This window comes from Hylobates moloch, unplaced genomic scaffold (assembly GCF_009828535.3).
Source record: "Hylobates moloch isolate HMO894 unplaced genomic scaffold, HMol_V3 SCAFFOLD_2, whole genome shotgun sequence".
Classification (NCBI taxonomy): domain Eukaryota; kingdom Metazoa; phylum Chordata; class Mammalia; order Primates; family Hylobatidae; genus Hylobates; species Hylobates moloch.
Window position 1 is genome coordinate 103,898,318 of NW_026652277.1, and position 18,057 is coordinate 103,916,374.

Genomic DNA, 18,057 nt, shown 5'->3' on the forward strand with positions numbered 1-18,057 from the left:
GGCATTGTTTTGGGGAAAACAGCAGTCAGATTCCTCCCAGAGGTCTAAGGCTTCCTGGAAAAGGGGAGTCATTATCTGAGGCTCCGGTTGTCTGACCATTTGGAGTTTGATGGCTTCTAGGTGTGAGAGAAACAACAAGTTTTATGAGGTTAAGTATGCATATTTCCTTGTATATTATACAAACATACATTTGTATAATTATACATTTCCTTGTATAATATACAAACACGTATATTATACAAGGAAAGAATTTAGTGCCAAAGATTACAGAGATAAGAAGTGAAATACACTAACAATAACATTGTACCCCAAGCTATTTCACCCTGGTGAAAGAAATTAAACCTTGTGTTGGAGCAAATGAACTTTTGGAAGAGAGATAGCTGTTCTTGCCATATCTTTAGCAGTTAACAGGTGCACTTGGGAATTCTGGGGTTTGTGGACTTGCCTGGTTGCCATTAAACTTCTGTTTCTTTCCTGTATTTCCTCTTTCTTTCTTGGGCCTCCCTCTCTCTATTATAAAAGACGAAGGTAGCCACTTTCAGGATGTCCCCTAATGTACTTTCTGGTCCCAGGGCCTGTTTTTGTAGTTCCCTTCTTATGTCAGGAGCTGTCTGGGTAATAAATTTATCCTTTAGGGTTAGCTGTCCTTCAGCTAAATCAGGAGATAGAGAGGTATGCTTTTACCAAGGCCTCTCTTAGACTTTCCAGGAAGGCAGTGGGATTTTCATGAAATCCCTTGTGGATCATGGACAACTTAGTATAATTGAGAGGCTTCGTCCTAGTTCTACGTAAGCTTTCCATTAAGCACACCTGAAAGCTTGTTCTCCTTCAGTCTTCCACTAAACCATTGAGATCCCATTTAGGGTCATCCATTGATACTGCTTCTCTTCTTGTTGGATAATGTTCACCCCCTTCCCTGGCACTATATGTGATACAAAGCTCATCCCCAAATCTCTCTGCTGCTTGCAGAGCAGCCTGCTTCTCAGTGTCCATCAGGGTCTGATTCAAAGGTAACATAGCATCTCTCCAGGAGAGTTCAAATATCTGGGTGAAATTCTCGAAAGCCTCTATATGTCTATCAGGGTCATCCGAAAGCTTGCCAAGATCCCCCATAATTTGCTTTAAATCCTGTAGGGAGAAGAGGACCTGGACCTCACTGGACCCAATTTCACTGGGTATTTGTTGGAGGGGCAGGAGTGAGACTGGGACTTGTTTAGATGGAGGATTTTTAGGAGGGAGCAAGTGAGAGGCTGAAGCTGTATAGGGAGGTTGGGGTGGACCTCGAGGAGAAGGGCTTGAGGGAGCTGGCTCCTCTGCTAGAAGTGCCTCTTGGACTCATATGTTTACTTTCCTGGGCTTGTCCCTTGCCTGAGATGGCAAACAGGGGGGCTGGATCAATCTTATATTGTCACCAAAGGTCTGGATTATCTTGCAAAGTATAGAAAGCCTGCACATATGGGGCCCCAGACCATCTGTCCTCCCGTCTACAGAAAAGTTCCAATTGCCAGATGGTATTGAAATAAATGGTTTCTTCCTTAGGCCAAGACAGTCTTTCATAATTTGACCAAACCTTTGTGCAGAGAGCTATGTGGTGTTTTTCCTCCAGATTCTGAAGGTCAAAGCAGTCCCAATGGTACAAGATACGCTTCAAAGGAGCATAGGCTGGGGGTGGTGAAGAGAACTGGCTGCCCATTCTGAAAGACAGGGTATAGAGGTGTCCCTTATTCCCTTCCTTCTTCAGTGAAAACTCAGGGTGTGATGGAGAGAGAAAGCAAGTGTTCTTCTTTCACTTTCCACCCTTTATCTCCAGCCATAGGTACTACTGCGGTATGCACCCACGAAGCAGGGAAAACCTGGAGAATAGGAATTAACCACCCTCACCCAAGCCTCCATTTCTTTCTGCTGTCAGCAAAGTTCCTGGGCCTGTTTATGCCGTGGAGCATGGCCTCCTTCCATGGGGTGGAGGGTTTAGTCAGCAGGAATTGGTCCTGCCCATTTACATAGTGCCTGTTGCCTGGTTTTGGATCCCTCAGACCTGGTTTTTCTTTCTAAGGCGTTTGCCTGAAGTTTGGAATTGAGTTTGGGACTGAAAAGGCATTTAAGAGGCTGTTTATACCCATGTACAGTGTCTCAAATGTGCTCTGTTGAATTTGCAGTTCTCAGCCAGAAGGGTCCATTCCTCCATTAACTTCCCTATCAGAAAAAGAGTTGGCAGGGGGGCCCTCTCACTAAGAAAAGGAAAAAAGAGAAAAACAGTATAAGGGGCAAAGAGGGGAAGATTCCAGGGGAAGAACAACTTGCTTAGTGCAAGTGGGCCGCCCCAATCCTTATATCCTTCCCCCATTTCAGACCAGGCTTAATTCCTTGGCCAGGGAAAGAAAGCTTCCATTGGGGTAGTGGGCAAGAAGTACCCGTCCGTTATCCCTGTGGAATCTAGGCTACCACTGTGGATTTCTCCCACCTCTCTTCATGTCCGTTGGGTGCAGCCTTTGCCTGCTGCAGGAATGCCTGAGTGCCTGAGCTGGGAGGGGAAAGGGTAAGGAGTGGTGCCCTGAGCCATGCATGCCTGCAGTTGTTGAGATGGAGGCATACATGCCACCTCTAGGAAAAATTGGTCTGATTTATACCTTTGGTGACTGAGGCAAATGTTCATTTTACTTAGTAACATTCCTGTAGTCTGTAGCAAAACTGTTAACATTATAAAGAAAGAGGTAAGAGCCATTTCAAACCCCGTGAGAGAAGAGACAAAGTCTGGGGGTTTTGTCAGGCCCAGTTATGGAGGTTTAAAACTCTGTGAAGTGAAACAGAGACTCTTACTCACAGGAAAGAGAGAGATGGCAGGGATTTGGAAGAGAAGCAGACCCGACAGTTTTGCATTCATTCACACTCACATTCCCAGATCTCGGGTGAGGCCCAGTTGAAAGGTTCCCTTGTCCCCCTCCCAGGACATGTGATGGGGGTGTGGCTTTCTTCTTCAGTGCCCCACTGCTCAAACCTGTAGGGAACCATACAGATGCACAGGCTGTGGGGCTTCAACCCACCCATGGCAGTGTCTAGGGGTGAATGTTTACAGGCCCTGAAGCCCCAGTCGTTGTGGGTTACAGGATGCTCTTTTAGTTTGCCTGTAGGTGGATTGTGTTAACCAGCTCAATTAAACCCCTTCCTTATCACAAGGACAGAGGGATTTCTGTAGCCCAGGTTTTTGCCTTGTAGTAGAAAAATCAGATAATACCTGGATTTGAAGAATGAGTGCCAAGTTTTATTGAGTGGAAGTAGCTCTCAGCCAATGGGGAACCAAATGGCAGACGGTTTTCCCCTGCAGTTGGGCCACTCAGCGGCCCTAGGTCTGCCCCAGCTGCCCCAGCCAAACTCTGCCTCATCTAGCAGGTCGATGGCCTGTTGGCATGCCCATCCCTGTGGGTGTGCTCTTTTGCTGGCATGCCCCTCTCAACGTCCTCTCAATGACCAACTGCTTATGTCTTATTCCACTCATGTGTTCCTCAGAATGTCCAGCAGCTTGTGTGTCTGCCTGCTAGGTTCTTGGGTTTCTATAGGCCCAGGATGGGGGTGTGGCACACCAGGGTGGTCTTGGTAAATGCAGCATTTGGGCAGGAAATGCCTATCCTCACCTGGGTACATGGGGACCATGCTCTTCTCTATCCCACACTTTCCTTTCCCCATTCCATATCATTTAAAGGGACCATGCTCTTCCTTCCCCAGCATTCCTGTATCAGCTCTACCAGAATGACAGTCATTGTGATTATGTTGACTTTTATTGCTGTTTTGAGAAAAGTATTATAATAAAGAGATAAAGATTTGGACAGTTTTCGAGCAGAGGATAAAGGGAACAAAGAATTTCTCGATTTCAAGGGCCTTACAAGTTGGAAAAAGTCAACCACTTCTGGACTCTGAATAGTGAGATTTAAGACTTAAAAGCCTGGATTGGAAAAGATGACTAAAATCTCTTAGCAAAACACAATAACTCAGATTAACAGTGTTACCATTCCATCAAATTCTCTTGTTTCAGACAGCATCAAAGCAGCCACAGTAAAATTGAGAGGAAGGGGTGGGGGTGGGGAGAGAGAGAGAGACAGATACACAGACAGGGGCATGGAGTAAAGACGTTAAGAAGGAAAACAAACTTAGAAACTATGTCTGATAAAGAATTTTGGATGTGGTTATTGGCACTTGCAACTGAATGGGAGTGGCTTTTGGCCTGAAAAATATTGGGGGAAATCTATTGCCAGGGTAAGTACAAAACTGCTATAAGTTTGGGACCATTTAGAGATCTTAAAAGAAGCTTTGGCAGGGAATGTGCTGTAAGAAGCCTGCAAATGTCCATTTTGGATATGACCTTGGAGGTTAATGAACAAGGAAGAAACTCTCAGAAAGTAGTATCTGTGGCCATAGAGACTGATGGACAAACAAGTACCTTCTAGATAGCAAAATCAATATGTAAGCAAAGTACTTCACAACTCCCCAGGGTGGAGCCTTCACAGAGGCTACCCTACAGGACTGCATTGTTTCCATTGACCAGGGGCTGCTTATGTGCCTTATAGTCTTTCCTGTTTTGAATAGAATATTTTATTATAATTATCCTGTTCCTAAATCCCCATTATATATTGGATATTTGTGAAAGGTGGAAAGATAACTTGATATTTCATTCTAAAATCACTACTTGTTTTATATCCTAGCTACCAGGCTATAAGGAGCCACCTTTGGACCTGACAGACTGCATCAAGTGGAGGGTTTGCTTTTGAAACTGGATGTGGTGACTTCATGGGGCTTTGGATGTACCTTTCAGCTGGGGGAATAGGGTGCTGGTAAATGTGTTCTATAGATAAGAGAAAGTGTAAAATAGACATTTGGTGACCAGAAGGGTGGACCATGAATAATTGTTATGTGTTAACAGTGTCATTACTTGTATATATCTCTTGGCAAGCAGCGAGTCTACATTTTCCACTGCCGCTTTGTGTGGCTGTGTGACTGAAGTCTGGCCACATTATGTCTGCCTATTCCAGGCTGGGTCCAGGTCCACCTGGTACACACACACACACACACACACACACACACACACACACACACACACATCTATGCTGTCTCTTTCCTTTCCAGTTAGTTAGAAGCAAAGCACTCTGAGGTTCTGTGGTGGTGGTTGGCAAACTGTAGCCTGTGGATGAAATCCAATCTAACACCTGCTTTCATAAGTAAACTTACCCTGAAACATAGTTCTGCTTGTTAATTTAGGTATTATCTATGACTATTTTCAAATGACAACAGCTAACTTGAGTAGTTTCAACAGGCATGGACTGGCTCATTAAGCCTAAAATATTTCTAGCTCTTCTTCACAGCAGAAGTTTGATGATGCATATTAAAGGGGATGGTGAATGGAAGGATCTTGGATTGCTGTATCACTTTGTGAAAAACTATCCACTGCATGCCCTATTAGATTTTACTAGAGTAAATTTGATTGTGCTAGGGATTGAGATTTTGGGGATTTACCTTTATAGCGGCTAGAACTGCCTTAACTAATCTGCTGTAATTTAGATGTGGAAGGACTTGCCCTGTCTTATGACCAAGGTCTCAATGTGAGATTTGTGTCTATAAACAGTAAAAATGAACAAAACCTTTCAAAAGGAAGTTGTACTCTAATCAGAAAAACTAATGCATTCTTCTAATAGGATTCTACTTACACCTGTATTTTTAAGGATTAACTTTTAAAGGTGGAGAATTGTCTTATGGTTTACCTTGATTTCATTTGTGGTCACGAGAAAATTAAAACATGAAACACATGCTCTAGTTGTCTTTTAAATATTTGTTCTTACAGAGTGCTTAGTCCCAGACTCTCAAGCTAAGAGCAAAAGCTCTGTTTTGCTATTAAATGGCCTCCAGAAGAGCATCTGTCTCTCTGATAACTGAGCTATCCTTGCTTTTTTCAAGAAATGGGCATTTATAAAAAACATTCAAAAATATAACCACGATTCTTAAGAAATTAACTCTATATTAATTGTTAGCTTTAGAAAAAATCTTATAAAAGTTAAATATCTAAAGCTTCTCTTTAGAAAGATTTACAATTCAAAAATGGCACCTGATGCACTTTAACCTCTCTAATAAACCCAGAAGTTAGTAGATTATATGGTATAATCAACAAAGGTTTGTTGGGGAATGCTGTAATATAAAGGGACAAGCCTTAGATGGGGAATCCAAGGAGTGGAAGGTCAGGCTTTCCCTAATTAACAGTGTGATATGCCTCAGAAAGTCATATGCCTTTCTGAGCCTCAGTTTCTCACTGATCCATATTCTCCAAGATTCCTTTTACCCCTCTGTTGAGTGGAATCACTTGGATAAGGTGTCGTTTTCATTGCTTATTGTTCTTTACTGTCCAAGCCTTAATTAAAAGTGAAATTCTCTAAGAACCTTGCTGAAAGTGTACTTTGTGGATTAAACATTTGTTCCTTTAAACATGCTGTTTCTGCCACATCTGGAGATGAAAGTACCTGACTTCCACTGGTTTTCTCACATCCTTTAGTAGCTAAATAGAAAACTTGAGAAGCTAGCCAGTTTTATGTCTCTTCATCTTGTTTTCTTGTACAATCAGGAAAGTTTTTAGGGCTGTATCCATTTTAGTTGATAAACATTATTCCTTAAGACATGCCTGGGTTTATTCAGAAGCTGTATGACAAGTTTCAGTTATTTTTTACCAGCCCTGCCCTGAAAAAAATAGGTTGGTGTTATATAAATGAGATAAAGATGGCCTCTGTATGTTAAACCCCTAAGTTGTTTATTTCTTCACTGAAGGTTGACTCATTAGCTCAAAAGCCTGCTGTCACCAAACTCAGATTGATCTCAAACGAGCATATTTTTTAGCCATTTAGAAATTGCCTGCTTTGTATACCATGCAAAACTTCACCCCATAGCTGTTATTTATTACAGCATAGGGCCTAGCAGTTATAAGGCCCAAGCTGATCCAGTGAGTTGCTGTCATGCTGCTGAGTGACATTACCTTGACACATATACCTCTCTGATCCACCCATTTCCTGGGAGTTCCTGAGCCATCCTCCTGTTTTCTTTATGGTGCAGGGGTATGACCCAGGTGTAGGATCCCTATACCAGAACTTCTGGAAAAATCCTGCTGTGAGAGACATTCTTCCTCCTGCAACCCCGTCCAAATGCCAACCAGCAAGGCTTGTTGTGGTTACTGCCTCTTGTGGTCATGTGTTTTGTCCTTAATCAGCCCCAGATTTCTCTACTATGGACTGAATATGTTCCCTAAAAATTCATACATTGAAACCCTAATCCTCAGTGAGATAGTATTTGAGGTGTGGCCTTTAGGAATTAATTAGGGTTAGATTAGGTCATGAGAGTGGAGCTCCATGATGGGATTAATGCCTTTGTAGGAAGAGAAAGAGACTCAAGACCTCTTTCTCTTGTGCATGCACCAAGGGAAAATCTTTGTGAAGACATAACCAGGAAGAGAGCCCTTATCAAGAATCCAATCATGTTCGTACCCTGATATTAGACTTCCAGCCTCCAGAACCAGGAGAAATAAACACTTGTTGTTTAAGCCACCCACTGTATGATAATTTGTTATGGTAGTATAAGCTGAGACATTCTTTGACCCTCAACAATTGGGTTTATTGATAATTATTCTTCTGGATATCCCTTTGTATCCATAACAGCCCACTGGATTTTTATCCTCCTACGTCTCAGCCTCCCCAACTACCTTATTTTAAGATATCACTATAGTTACTCTTACATGTCATTCCTTTTTCTTCTCGGTATTAATATTCACGTTCATTTTCTCTCTGCCCCACTAGAATGTAAGCTTCATGAAGGAGAGGAATTTATCTGACTGTGCACAACTCTTTCCAGTACCTACCATAGCTCCTTTACCTAGGGTACACCAGATAAATCTTTGTTGAATGAATGAATTAGCAAATAATTACCTCTATTGAATCCTGTTTAAGTTATTCCCTACATTTCATGGTAGATATCTAGGTTCGGCTAACACTTTCGTATGTGTCAATTTATAACACAAAGTTTATCTAAACCAGTAAGTGATTATCACCATTGATTTAGTTGTTCTTTTTGGGAAATTTATATTAGATTTTAAAGTATACATATACAAATAAGAAGAGGCATACTATATTAGTAATATACTCTCAGCTGCCACTAGTGGAATGCACCAGTTTAAGGTTAAACAATTGGTGTTTGTCTTTCCTCTGTAAACAAGGAACTAAGAGGCAGCCTATTCCATGGCTGGCTCAGTATTCAATGATGATGTCAAAACATTTGAATAAGTCTTTTGCCTTATTGTCATAAAGATTGTGGCATCAACTCCAAATCTCATGTCCTCAATGGCAGCAGCTTATGCAGGAAAGAGGAAGAGGACACAGATTTTTGATAGATGAAAATCCTTCCCAGAAGCCCCCAGAAAACTTTACCTCAGATCCTGTTAGCTATCATGGGACCACATGCCCATCCTTAGAACAGTTACTGACAAGAGGATATGAGAGTTCTGTCTGGCTTAATCTGATTTATCCCCTGCAGTAGGACCACCATCTTCCTGGAAATCAAATGATCTCTACTGAATCCTGAATTAAATTAGAATTTCCTAGTCAGGAAAAAGGAAGGATACCTTTGGTGGGCAGTTGGTAATAACTGCTGCATATAATACATTTAATCTTAACTGATTTTTACTTCTCCCTATTTTTGCTGCTTTTTATTGAAAACGTTTTTGGGGAACAAATAATAAAAAGGTCTTATGGAATCAGTGAGGTGACCATCACCAGTGTATTGGATAAAGAAAATTGGTACATATACATAATGGGATACTCTGTAGCCATAAAAATGAAATCATGTCTTTTGTACAACATGGATTCAGCTAGAGGCTACTATTCTAAGAGAATTAATGCAGGAACAGAAAATGAAATACTGCATGTTCTCCCTTGTAAGTAGGAGTTAAACATTGGGTACTCACGGACGTGAAGATGGTAACAATAGATACTGGACACTATTAGAGGAAGAAGAGAGGGGGGCAAGGATTAAAAAGTAAAGTTTGGGTATTAGGCTCACTACCTGGGTGACAGGTTCAGTCATATCCCAAACCCCAGTGAGACACAATATACCTATGTAACAAACCTGTACATATATCCCCTGAATATAAATAAAAGTTGAACATATAAAATAAAAAATAAGTCTTAAGAAATTTTAACATGAATATCAATAAATAATTTCATCAATTTTTATTTATTAAGCACTTAATGGGCTCAGTGTTATGCTTGATTCTCTTTGCTAGTTCGATAAAGCAAGGCATAGAAACCACAAAACAAATAATAGAGAATATAAGTATAAATATTCTCTCCCCTTATTCTGGTTGAGAATGGCTTTCAATTTTTCCTGAGGCTCTGATTAGGGCTCACTCAATTGTTCAAGTAATGCATTAACTTTGCATGCAAGGAGTTTCTTCCATAGAAAAATACCTGGAAGGGAACTGTTTTCACTGTGTTATGTTTATAATGTGGGATTTGTAAAGGAGCTGGAAGATCCAGATGAGACACAATGCTTAGAATGCTTGTATTGCTTCTGTAACTTATTTAAAATAGCTGCACATTTACTTAGAGTAACAACAAACAGTGGTGGAGCTCATGGAGTTGGGACAAATCATGTGGTTGTGACCCAAAGGGATGGCAGGTCTTCCTCACCTTATGAACAAGCATACACCTCTGTGACCTGGAATTTTGGTGCAAAGTTACTCAAGGGCCTGAGGGTGTGTGTGTGTGTGTATGTGTGTGTGTTGCACATAGGCCATCTCACTTTGCTTGGCTCATGGCTTGCATGAGTCATTGCCCAGTGATAACCTGGCTGTCTCTATTGGCTTTAGTGTTGTTTTCAGGAGACACTATTCCTGCTTATTTACCTCTTCAGGTGCTAGATCTTTAAGTAGTTTCAGAATAGACTCTGTTCTCCTCAAATAGCCAGGTTAAAAAGTATAGTGCCTTGCTACTGAAAATGTGATTTATTGATCAGCAACATTGATATCACTTGGAAACTTGCTAGGAATGTAAAACTCAGGCCCCATCCCAGACCCACTGCATCAGAACCTGCATTTCAATAAGATTCCCATGCACATTCAAGTTTCAGAAGACTGGTCTAGTAGACTTTCTCCGTGGTTATTGTTATTGCCTTTGTTGTCATCATCATTAAATGTGCAATGGGGCCAGTCACAGATGGTTAGATAAAAACAGACAAGCAGCCACAACTCAAACACGGAGACTCTTTGTATCTTTCCCAATTCCCTATGTGAGATAATCCTTCTGCTAGCTTACAGGAAGGCTCTTTAATGAAGAGGCAGCATGAGAAGGTACCTCAATGGTTCTGAACTGGCCTCTGCACCCAAGAACTTTGTAAGGCAATCCTAAGCAAAAAGAACAAAGCTAGAGGCATTATGCTACCCAACTTCAAATTATACATCAGGGCTAAAGTAACCAAAACAGCATGGTACTGGTATAAGAACAGACACACAGACCAATGGAACAGAATAGAGAACCCAGAAATTAGACTGCACACATACAACCATCTAATCTTCAACAAACCGATAAAAACAAGCAATGGGGAAAGGATTCCCTATTCAATAAATGGTACTAGGAGAACTGGCTAGCCATATGCAGGAAACTGAAACCGGACCCCTTCCTTGCATCATATACAAAAATCAATTCAAGATGGATTAAAGACTTCAATGTAAAACCCAAAGCTATAAAAACTGTAGAAGAAAACTTAGTCAATACCATTTAGAACATAGGCACAGGCAAAGATTTCATGACGAAGACACCAAAAGCAGAAAGAAAAAGCAGACAGCAAAAGCAGAAATTGACAATTGTTATCTAAGTAAACTTAAGAGCTTCTGTACAGCAAAAGAAACTACCAATAGAGTAAACAGACAACCTGCAGAATGAGAGAAAGTTTTTGCAAACTATGCAACTGACAAAACACAAATTTTTGAGCCCCATTCTAAATCTCCTGTATCAGAATCTCCTCTGTGGGGCCTTGGGATAGTATAAGGAGTTCTTATACAGTCATCCTATCATGCTCACATAATAACACTTGGGAATAGTAATTTTGGGCTCACTTGTTTGATTTGATGCTGGAATTCTCACTTCTACACTTGTGACTCATTGTCACTGACCTCAGATTAAACACTTCTATTATTAGGGAAATCACTAGACATATAAACATAACTTGAATTCTCACATGACTCCCCGAACTCTTACTTTCCTGGTAGGTCTCACATTCTTCTACTTTTGTGTCCTGTGTAGAATGGTAGAAAGAACTCCAGACCAGGTTCTAGTTCCAGCTATCCCATGGTTTGAATTCATTTTTGGCCAGAATTGTTACTATTTGACAGACAAGGTCTAAGGAGCAGAAACGTGCTGGTGATCATGGGCAAGCTGCTAAGCCCTTCTGGTTTCCTTAACTGTAGAACGACAGGGTTGAACTGAAGTTCCTTTTCCTAAAATCTACTTTGGGATTCTAGGAAGACCTAGATCTACCTTCTCATCTCTAAATCTTTCAATTTAATTGATTTCTAAGTTCAGCACTAACGTTACTGTGGTAAGAAAAATCACATTGCACCAAGCTGAAATAGACCTCTATTGCCTCTGAGGAGACTCCTGTGCATTAATATTTACTTGGCAAGGATGACATTTAGAATGCATTTTTATTAATGTTCCTGAAAATAACACATTCCTTATACCAGTCCAAGTCCTGTGCCTTGCATTTGTTTTGGATGGAGAAAGGCAGGACACCTCACTTTCCAGTTTTATCACTGAGAAATAGTTTTTTATTTTTTAAGGCTTTTCAGCAGAATCTCTTTTTATTTAGAAATTCCTTTAGTATTCAGGAAACATCACTGATCTGATGATTATGGGGCATATTTTAGGAATCAAAAGGGTGATACTTCAGTTGTTCATATTTTTTTAAAAAGGCCTCCTGTGAGGTGAGAACATATCTTTTCAAGGAGAAACTTCAATCATCAAGAAAGTTCAAATTCTTTGTCGTATGGACTCTACAGCTTGGCTCATAGAAATGCCAAGTACAATCTAGAGAGTCTTTGGCTAACATTAGATCTAAATGTTAACTAAACATGAAGTCACAGCAGAGGGAGAAGGAAGGTTGGGGTGGGCATTCATTGCTAATATACCTTGGCTAGTGGAAACTGGCCTGAACAATCTGTGCCAGGCACTAACCACCCAAACCCATCTCAGTCTGACTGCTCACTGCCTTTCCTTCCCATTCCTTGAATTTCACACACTTTTTTTGGGCTTAGGAATTTTATATTCCACAGAAGAACCAAAGCATGACAGAGCCACAATGTGAGGTCAAGGTGTAGAGATATGAATTCCTTTTCACAGTACAATATTCACAGAGCAAATATCTCTATGGCTTACCACTGTGCTGTATTTCTTTAAAGCCCAAGAATAAATTTTTCAACACTTTGTTTTCCAAATATATATATATATATATATATATATATTTTAAGTAACAAAATCCTCCTTTTGTTTTTCAAATAGAACTTTTAAAATGATGGAATTTTGGCATGTATAACCAAACTGCTCTCTGGATAAATTCCATCTTTTTGGTCATCCCCTCACTTCTTCCTTAAATCTTTTACAATCTGTGTAGTTATCACAACACAAATACAGCTTATAAACTCCTGCTCTATTATATTATTGTAATATTTACTTTTCTTATTTGATGTCCGACCCCTCACTAAAATCTTTCAGCAGTCTTGGAAGCTTTTTACACTTCAATTATTATTTTTTGGTCTCATACCCTTCTAATGAAAGCACATTCCCATTTCTCAAAACTCAGCTTAAGATTCTTATCTTGGTACATACTTAGCTGATCCTTTATTTAAATACTTCCCCCTGTGCCCTCTTAGAGGGTTTTTTATGAGGCTGCCTGTATCTCCAAGCAACCACCCAGATATCAAAAATTACATGATTAGCAGTAAGGCACCAAACACCTATTTCCAAAGAGAGGCTTAGGGTATGCAATAAAAGTTTATTTTCAGAGCAGATTCCAGTCAGAAAGTGCCTTTTCCCAAGAAAAAACAAGTTTATGCCCTTTATCTTATCAATGCAGGAAAGGGAAAGTTTTTGTTTTTTTTTTTTTGGCTGAGGCTCATCAGCCAATAGATGGGAAGTCATACCAAAAAAGCAGAGAGCTGCAGCATCGTACAGCCAATCCTCAGTTGCCAAGTAGAGACGGAGCTTACTGTAGGGGAAGATAACTAAAACCAAAGGAGTTGCTTGATAAGAATTCAGTACTTAAATATTATACTTTAGGAAAATTCATTAGCAAAGAGTTTTCCTACATTACATCTGCATCTACATTAGAGATGTTTTGGACCAGTAAGAAGGAGGAGGAGGAAGAAAGTAGGCATCTCTGTGTAGGAGTCAGGGAGGGGTGGCAAGAGAGGCATGGCTCACATAGATGGGGACCAGAACTATTGCCTTACCATACCAGTTAGGGCTAGTTATTAAGCTAATCAGAGAGGGACCAGAGAAAGGTGAAGCCCAGTGCAAGGAAATTTTAAAAATGATACAAGAAGTGAGGGGAGAAATATTCAAGGAAATAGCTAGCTTAAAGAAAAAACAAAACTTTGGGAAACTTTGGACACACTTTTAAAAATGTGAAATGCTCTGGAAAGTCTCAGCAACAGAATTGAAAAAGTAGAAGCAAGAAATTCAGAGCTCAAAGACAAGGTCTTTGAATTAACCCAATAAAACAAAGACAAAAAATAATAAGAAAATACAAACAAAGCCTCCAAGAAGTTGGGAATTATATTAAATGACCAAATCTAAGAATAATCGATGTTCTTGAGGAAAAAGAGAATTCTAAAAGCTTGGAAAACATATTTTGGGGAATAATTTAAGAAAACTTGCCCGAGTTTTCTGGAGACATAGACATCCAAATACAAGAAGCACAAAGAACACCTGGGAGATTCACAGAAAGATCTTCATCTAGGCACATTGTCATCAGATTCTCCAAAGTTCAGACAAAGGAAAGAATCTTAAGGCTTTTGAGACAGAAGCACCAGGTAACTTATAAAGGAAAACTCATAAGATTAATGGACTTCTCAGCAGAAACCTTACAAGCTAGAAGGGATTGGGGCTATCTTTAGCCTCCTCAAACAAAACAATTATCAGCCAAAAATTTTGTATCCAGCGAGACTAAACATCATATATGAAGGACAGATATGATCTTTTCCAGACAAAAAAATACTGAGAAAGTTCTCCATTACAAGTTAAAAGAAAAGACAAAAACAAAAACACCAAAGTACACAGGCAACAAAGAGCATGATGAATGCAACAAGACCTCACATTTCAATACTAACAATAAATGTAAATGTCCTATATGCTCCACTTAAAAGATACAGAACTGCACAATGGACAAGAACTTATCAACGAACTATCTTCTGCCTTCAGGAGACTCTCCTAACACATAAGAACTCACATAAACTTAAAGTATAGGGGTGGGGAAAGGATTTCATGCAAATGGACACCAAAAGTGAGCAGGGATAGCTATTCTTATATTAGAGAAAACAAACTTTAAAGCAACAGCAATTAAAAGGGACAAAGACAGATATTACATAATGGTAAAAGGCTTTGTCCAATAGGAAAATATTATACTCCTAACATATATGCACCTAACACTGGAGCTCCCAAATTTATAAAACAATTACTAATAGGCCTAAGAAATGAGATAGACAGCAACACAATAATAGTGTGAGACTTCAAAACACTGGCAGCACTACACAGGTCATCAAGACAAAGTCAACAAAGAAACAATAGCTCTAAACTATACCTTGGAACAAATGAACTTAACAGATATATACAGAACACTTCATCCAACAACTGCAGAATACACATTCTATTCCACACACATGGAACTTTCTCAAGGTAGACCATGTGATAGACCATAAAACAAGCCTTAATAAATTTAAGAAAATTGAAATGGTATCAAGCACTCTCTCAGACCACAGTGGAATAAAACTGAAAATCAACTCCAAAAGGAACTTTCAAAACCATGAAAATACATGGAAATTAAATAACCTGCTCCTGAATGAGCATTTCATCAAAAATGGAATCAAGGTGAAAATTAAAAAGTTCTTTGAATTGAACGACAATCATGACACAACCAACCCAAACCTCTGGGATACAGCAAAGGCAACACTAAGAGGAAAGTTCATAACCCTAAAGGCCTACATGAAAAAGACAAAGAGCACAAACTGACACTCTAAGGTCACACCTCAAGGAACTAAAGAAAAAAGAACAAACCAAACCCCAAAACCCAGCAGAAGAAAGGAAACAACCAACATCAGAGCAGAACTAAATGAAGCTGAAACAAACAAAAAACCACAAAAGATACACAAAAAGGTGGTTCTTTGAAAAGATAAATAAAATTGATAGACCACTGGCAATATGAACCAAGAAAAGAAGAAAATTCAAATAACCTCGCTAAGAAATGCAACAGGAAATATTACAACTGACACCACTGAAATGTAAAAGATCATTCAAGGCTATTATGAACACCTTTATGCACATAAACTAGAAAACCTAGAGGAGATGGATACATTCCTTGAAAAATACAACCCTCCTAGCTTAAATAAGGAAGAATTAGATGCCTTATACAGACCAATAACAAGCAGTGAGATTGAAATAGTAATAAAAATTGCCAACAAAATAAGTCCAGGACCAGATGGATTCACAGCAGAATTCTACCAGACACTCAAAGAAGAATTAATACCAATCCTTTTGACACTATTCCAAATGATAGAGAAAGAAGGAATCCTCCCTAATTCATTCTATGAAACAAGCATCACCCTAATACCAAAACCAGTAAAGGACATAGCCAAAAGTGAAAACTACAGACTGATATCCTTGATGAACATAGATGCTAAAATCCTTAACAATCTACTAGCTAACCAAATCCAGCAATATGTCAAAAAGACAGTCCACCATGATCAAGTGGGTTTCATACCAGGAATGCAGGGATGGTTTAACATAGGCAAGTCAATAGATGTGATATGCCATGTAAACAGAATTAAAAACAAAAATCACATGATCATTTCAACAGATATAGAAAAAGCTTCCGACAAACTCCAGCATTCCTTTATGATTAAAACTCTCAGCAAAATTGGCATACAAGGAACATTCCTCAATTTCATAAAAGCCATCTATGCAAATTCACAGCCAATATAATACTGAACGGGGAAAAGTTGAATGCATTCTCTCTGAGAACTGGAACAAGACAAGGATGCCTACTCTCACCATACCTCTTCAACACAGTATTGGATGTTCTAGCCAGAGCAACCGGACAAGCGAAAGAAAGAAAAGGCATCCAAATCAGTAAAGAGGAAGTCAAACTGTCACTGTTTGCTGACAATATGATTGTTTACCTTGAACAAGAATTCAGCAAAGTTTCCTGATACAAGATTAATGTACACAAATCAGTAGCTCTTCTATACACCACCAGTGACCGAGTGGAGAATCAAATCAAGAACCCAACCACTTTTACAATAACTACAAAAAAAGTAAAAAATAAAATACTTATTAAAAACCTCACCAAGGAATAGCAAGAACTCTACAAGGAAAACTACAAAACACTGCTGAAAGAAATCATAGGCAACATAAACTAATGGAAACACATCCCATTCTCATGGATGTGTAGAGACAATATTGTGAAAATGACCATACTGTCAAAAGCAAGATACAAATTCAATGCAATCCCCATCAAAATACCACTAGCATTCTTCATAGAATTAGAAAAAATTCTAAAATTCATACGGAACCAAAAAAGAGCCTGCATAGCCAGAGCAAGACTAAGCAAAAACAACAAATCTGGTGGCATCACATTACCTGATTTCAAACTATAGAATAAGGTCATAGTCACCAAAACAGCATGGTACTGGTATAGAAATAGGCACATTGACCAATGGAACAGAATAGAGAACCTAGAAATAAACCCAAATACTAACAACCAACTGATCTTCAATAAAGCAAACAAAACATAAAGTGGGGAAAAGACACCCTTTTCCAAAAACAGTGCTGGGATAATTGGCTAGCCACATGTAGGAGAATGAAACTGGATCCTCATCTCTCACCTTACAAAAATCAACTCAATATGGATTAAGGACTTAAATCTAAGACCTGAAACTATAAAAATTCTAGAAGACAACATTAGGAAAACCCTTCTAGACACTGGCTTAGGCAGGGATTTCATGACCAAGAACCCAAAAGTAAATGTAATAAAAACAGAGATAAATAGCTGGGACCTAATAAAACAAGAGAGCTTTTGCACAGTAAAAGGGACAGTCAGCAGAGTAAACAGACAACCCACAGAGTAGGAGAAAACCTTCACACAATCTATACATCTGACAAAGGACCAATATCCAGAACCTATATCAAACTCAAACAAATCAGTAAAAAAAAAAAAAAAAAAAGAAAAAATACATCAAAAAGTGGGCTAAAGACATGAATAGACAATTCTCAACCAAAGATATACAAATGGCCAACAAACATATGAAAAATGCTCAGCATTACTAATGAACAGGGAAATGGAAATCAAAACCACAAAGGAATACCCCTTTACTCCTACAAGAATGGCTATTACCAAAAAATAAAAAAACAGTAGATGTTGGCATGAATGCAGTGAACAGGGAGCACTTCTACATTGCTGGTGGGAATGTAAACTACTACAGCCACTATGGAAAACAGTATGGAGATTCCTTAAAAAACTACAAGTAGAACTACCATTTGATCCACCAATCCCACCACTGGGTATCTACCCAGAGGAAAAGAAGTCATTATTCGAAAAAGACACTTACACACGCATGTTTACAGCAGCACAATTCACAATTGCAAAATTGTAGAGCCAACCAAATGGCCATCAATCAATGGGTGAATTAAGAAACTATGATATATATATATAATATAATATAATATATAATATTTAATATAATATATGTTATATAATAGTATATATAAACTATGA

General features: G+C 39.1%; 1 long non-coding RNA gene across 1 annotated transcript in view; it reads left to right on the forward strand.

Moving 5' to 3' along the window:
• The window catches only part of LOC131381719 (uncharacterized), an 84,282-nt gene extending 79,471 nt beyond the window's left edge, over positions 1 to 4,811 (forward strand). The window contains exon 3 of the long non-coding RNA XR_009210612.1: positions 4,695 to 4,811. This is a non-coding gene — a long non-coding RNA (uncharacterized LOC131381719). The remainder of the gene's footprint in view (positions 1 to 4,694) is intronic.
• Positions 4,812 to 18,057: the final 13,246 nt, after the last annotated feature.